This window comes from Terrapene carolina, unplaced genomic scaffold (assembly GCF_002925995.2).
Source record: "Terrapene carolina triunguis isolate 2854851 unplaced genomic scaffold, T_m_triunguis-2.0 Scaffold868, whole genome shotgun sequence".
In the NCBI taxonomy this organism is placed as follows: domain Eukaryota; kingdom Metazoa; phylum Chordata; order Testudines; family Emydidae; genus Terrapene; species Terrapene triunguis.
This window is the reverse complement of record NW_020665219.1, coordinates 461,706-467,460: the sequence shown is the minus strand read 5'-3', so window position 1 is coordinate 467,460 and position 5,755 is coordinate 461,706.

The following is a 5,755-nucleotide window of genomic DNA, read 5'->3' as shown; positions in this document are numbered from 1 at the left end:
GTCTTAAAAACCTCTAAGGAAGGAGATTCCACCACCTCCCTAGGTAACCCATTCCAGTGCTTCACCACCCTCCTAGTGAAATAGTGTTTCCTAATATCCAACCTAGACCTCCCCTACTGCAACTTGAGACTATTGCTCCTTGTTCTGTCATCTGGTACCACTGAGAACAGTCTAGATCCATCCTCTTTGGAACCCCCTTTCAGGTAGTTGAAAGCAGCTATCAAATCCCCCCTCATTCTTCTCTTCTGCAGACTAAACAATCCCAGTTCCCTCAGCCTCTCCTCATAAGTCATGTGCTTCAGCCCCCTAATCATTTTTGTTGCCCTCTGCTGGACTCTTTCCAATTTTTCCACATCCTTCTTGTAGTGTGGGGCCCAAAACTGGACACAATACTCCAGAAGAGGCCTCACCAATATCGAATAGAGGGGAATGATCACGTCCCTCGATCTGCTGGCAATGCCCCTACTTATACAGCCCAAAATGCCATTAGCCTTCTTGGCAACAAGGGTACACTGTTGACTCATATCCAGCTTCTCGTCCACTGTAACCCCTAGGTCCTTTTCTGCAGAACTGGCAGCCATTCGGTCCCTAGTCTGTAACAGTGAATGGGATTCTTCCGTCCTAAGTGCAGGACTCTGTACTTGTCCTTGTTGAACCTCATCAGGTTTCTTTTGGCCCAATCCTCTAATTTGTCTAGGTCCCTCTGTATCCTATCCCTACCCTCCAGCGTATCTACCACTCCTCCCAGTTTAGTGTCACCTGCAAACTTGCTGAGGGTGCAGTCCATGCCATCCTCCAGATCATTAATGAAGCTATTGAACAAAACCGGCTCCAGGACCGACCCTTGGGGCACTCCGCTTGAAACCGGCTGCCAACTAGACATGGAGCCATTGATTACTACCCATTGAGCCCGATGATCTAGCCAGCTTTATATCCACTTTATAGATGGGCCCTGTCCCGAAAAGCTGCCATTTAAATAGAGCAGAGAGCCAGCCGGGGAGGGAAGGGATAGAACACCCCAGCAGAGCGAACAATGGGATAGCTGCGAATGTCATTGAGTGCCAGGAGTTTTTGGTTGTGAGTTATCTAGACAGGCTCAGCGAAATGAAAAGGAAAGGCAAGGGAAGGGTGGGGAGGGGACAAGGCAGGGAGAAGCAGATGAGAGGGGCCAGTGGGCAGTGAAGTTGGGGAGGGGGAAAGTTGGAGCAAACAGCAGCGGGCTGAGGAAGTCCAGTGAAACCTTGGGAAGTTCTCCGAATGCCTAGAGCTCCCTGCTTTGGCTGCTTCTGGAGTTCACTATGGCTTGCAGAAAACTCTGCGCCTGGGGAAAACATTTCATATTTTTTAAAAAAGTCACATCCCTGGTGATTTAATTAGGGGAAGGTGCACAGGTCTCCCAGTAGCTCACTCTTTAACCAGCCTCCTTCCTGGTGGCTGAGCTAAGCAGACGGTCCTATATCTGACAGGAGCAGCATTGCAGGAGGCTGGGAACTCCAGAACAGCTGCAGCAGGCGGAGAGCTGCCAAGCCAGGATGCAGCGATGAGAGGAAATCCTGGAGCTGCTGGGCCCAGCTAGCTCAGCAGGTAAGTACGCTGCCTTCAGAAGGCAAAGAGCAGGGGATTTTAACCAGCCCCGGGGTTTGGGATTTATTATGAATGGGTCGGATGCCCAGCTAGCATAACTTGGCCACCGCTCCATTGAAGCAAACACGCTCTGCTGATTTGCACAGCTGGGGAGCTGGCTCTATCATTTCTTTGTGCCACGGCAGTGCCTAGAAGCGTCCGCTGATACCAGAACTCGTTACGCCAGGTGCTGCCCAGCCACACAAGGAAGGAGGCCATGCCCTGAACTGCTGCGATTGTCAAAGACCTGTCACCCCACACTCGAACCGTAACCTTCATCCTCACGCTAACCCTGTATGCTCCTTCAGCCCCCGCACAAAAGGCTGGTTCATTCCCCTTCCATGCTGGAGGAAGTCTCATGTGGCTGGGGACGCTCTCCGTATGGAGGACCGGCTTGCCAGCTGGTTTCCGTAAGCGGATTTCAGTGGGCGCTGCACTGACTCAGAGCAGCTGAGGCTCTACTCTAGTGTGGGGGGGAACAGGGTCTCTGGTGTCTACCCTGGCCTCTGTCAGGAACGCCGGGCACATCACTGAGGCGGACTTCGTCACCCTATGTAAGCCATGAGCAGCCTGACAGTCAGAGGCTCCACGCTGCTCCCCAGCTCGAGAGCGTGCAACTGAGCATCCTCTTCTGCCAACCTACCTGGGATTTCCCAGCAAACCTGAGCCCCTAACTCCCTTTGGGTCCTGGGAAAACCTCAGCCTAAGGTTTATAAAGCGGTTGAAGATTCTTGGATGGACCAGGCTGCAGAAACAGCCAGCTAGAGACTCAGCCAGTGTCAGTCGTGCAGCACTGCTGGCTCTTGCATGTCTGCACTGCCTCACACGAGCTGACGGTCTGGCCTGCAGATTTGTACATTCGATTTTGCTAAGCTCTGTGGTGAAGTTGAATAGAGACGTTTGCTACAAATGATTGGAAATTTGAAGCGGTTTGGGTGCATTGTCCAGAAAATTCAGGGTCCCCAAAGATTCCCGAGAAGTAACTCAAACTATTTCTTGTCTTTCTTTTTTTTTTTTAATAGGAGCATGAATCCGTGGAGCTTTCTGACAGTGATTTGGTTAAGGAGGCTGCAGCTTTACTCAGCCCATCTCTGCACTAGATCAGGTAAATCCCCTTATATCATGGAAAAACCTGTAGTGTCAGAGTTACTAGGCTGGGACCAGATTCTCCACTCTGGCACACTGGTAAGCCAGCAGTGAATCAGTATTTTGATGGGTCATCAGAGCCGTTTGTGTGTCCAATGCATTGGGCATGAATTTACTCCTTTTCCCTCTCTGTTGGGATCTGAACAACAAGCAAGGAGCAGAATATTCACACGCAACAAATACTGAACACATTTTCTGTAGAGCTTTCCCGTAGCAATAGGGGAGTATTAATGCCATTGTACAAGGCACTGGCAAGACCTCATCTGGAATACTGTGTCCAATTCTGGTTACTCATGGTCAAGAAAGATGAATTCAAATTATAACAGGTGCAGAGAAGGGCTGCTAAGATATCCGGGGAACAGAGAACTGATCTTATGAGAGGACACTCAAAGAGCTGGGCTTGTTTAGCAAAATCAAGGCCAAGAAAGGATCTGATTTCGCTCTGTAAATACATCAGGAGGGTAAATACCAGGGAGGGAGAAGAGCTACTGAAGCTAAAGGACAATGTTGGCACCAGAACAAATGGGGATAAACTGGCCACGAATAAATTTAGGCTGGAAATGAGAAGAAGGTTTCTAACCCTCAGAGGAGAGAAATTCTGGAATAGCCTCCCAAGGGGAGTGGGGCAAACAAGTTAGTGAGCTTGAAGATGGAGTTTGATCCATTTACAAATGGGATTATATGACAGGGTTGCTTGTAATAGTACGGAGAGGACTCCATGACTCAGGAAGTCCCTCCCAGTCCCATCTGACTATGTTCTGGAAATTCCAGGTTCCTTCATCTGATTGCATCTCCTAATGGAACGGTGATTTTAAAAAAAAACCTTAGATGTATAGTTGTTAAACCGAGAAGGGGTCATTCGATCATCTTGTCTGATCTCCAGCATAACCCAGGGCAGGAGGTTTCACCCAGGCACTTGGGTGGTGGAGTGAATTCCCCCCCCCATCCATTACTGCCCCCAGTAACTGAGCACTCATGTTATACAGTTCTTGGAAGGATTTGTTTTTTGTCAGTAAATGTCGGTGAAACTGATTTAACCGTACACACAAACCGACAAAAGTATCTCCATCCATAAATAATCAAAATTTAGCTAGGCAAAGTAAGAAAGATGCTGCTTGAGCACTTATTAGAGTTTAATTGAAGGAGATTTACTTTGTACATTTTGACATGTGATGTTGACAATGTGTGTTAAGGGTTATAAAGCTTTAACTTTTTATAGCACAGCGTCAAATAATTATTGTCTGACACCTCCATAATTTTCCACAACTGTGAACATTTAAATAGATAAAAATAGAAACAAATGTTTAAAAATAGAACATGGATATTATCTGTTGAAATTATAAAAATTCAGATTCTGCCCTGGAGGATAGATTCATGGATTTTAAGGATTAAAGAGGGCATTTTGTTCACCCAGTTTAACTTCCTGCATAGCTCAGACCAGAGAATTTCACCCCTGGGATTCCTGAGTCGAGTCCAATAATTCGGTGTTGCATTGGAGTGAATCCTCGAGAAAGTTGTCCCGTATTGGTTTACAGATTCCAGGGGTGGAAAATCCACCGTGTCTTTTGGTAAATTGTCTCAATGGCTTGTTAACTTTTTGTAACCATAGTTCCTGTCTGAATCTATCTAGCTTCAGCCCCCAGCCACTGGATCTAGTGCTGCAATCTATTTAGTTTAACAAAGAGAAGGTTACAGTCTATAACAGGGATGGGCAACCTTTGGCACTTGGCCCACCAGTGGCCGGGCCGGGCCGGTTTGTTTACCTGCTGCGTCCACAGGTTCGGCCGATCGCGGCTCCCACTGGCTGCGGTTCGCCGCTCCAGGCCAATGGGGGCTGCGGGAAGGGCGGCCAGCACATCCCTCGGCCCGCGCCGCTTCCCGCAGCCCCCATTGGCCTGGAGCGGCGAACCATGGCCAGTGGGAGCCGCGATCGGCCGAACCTGCAGACGCGGCAGGTAAACAAACCGGACTGGCCCGCCAGGGCGCTTACCCTGGCGAGCCGCGAGCCAAAGGTTGCCGATCCCTGGTCTATAACTACCTACATGGGGAACAACCGTTTAATAATGGGCTCTTCAGCAGAGGAATATCTAACATGAGCCAATGGCTAGAAGTTGAAGCTAGACAAATTCAGACCGGAAATAAGGCATACATTTTGAACAATGACAGTGATTAGCCATTGGAGCAATTTACCAAGGATCATGGTAGAGTCTCCATCAGTGGCAATTTTAAAATTGAGACTGGATGTTTTTCTAAAAGAATTATTTTGGGGAAGTTCTGTGGCCTGTGGTACAGGAGGGCAGGCGAGATGATCACAATGGTTCCTTCTGGCCTTGGAATCTGTAAACCTCTTAACCTTCTCTTCAGCAAGATGAATAGACCCAGTACGTCCCCTTCTCTCTCTTTGTAAGGTGGAAAGACAATGACATTGAGGCTCTCTCAGGGCCGGTGCAAGGAAGTTTCGCGCCCTAGGCGAAACTTCCACCTTGCGCCCCCCCCCCAGCTAACCCCGACCCCCTGCAGCAGCTAACCCAGCCCCCCACCCGGGGAGCCCGCCACCCCCCCAGCCCGGGGAGCCCCCCCACCCACAGCAGCTACTCCCCCTCTGCAGCTAACCCCGCCCAGGGAGATCCCCTCCCCGTGGAAACTAACCCCGCCTGGGGAGACTCTCCCCCGTGGCAGCTAACCCCGCCTGGGGAGCCCGCCCCAGCTCACCTCGACTCCGCCTCCTCCGCTGAGCACGCTGGCGCCGCTCTAATTCTCCTCCCCTCGCAGGCTTGCGGCCAGGGCCGGCTCCAGGCACCAGCTTAACAAGCAGGTGCTTGGGGCGGCCAAGGGAGAGGGGCGGCACCTGCGGCAATTCGGGGGTGGCAGGTCCCTCACTCCCTCTAGGAGCGAAGGACCTGCCACTGAACTGCCGCCGCCGATCGCGGCTTTTTTTTTTTTTTTTGCTTGGGGCGGCAGAAATGCTGGAGCCGGCCCTGCTTGC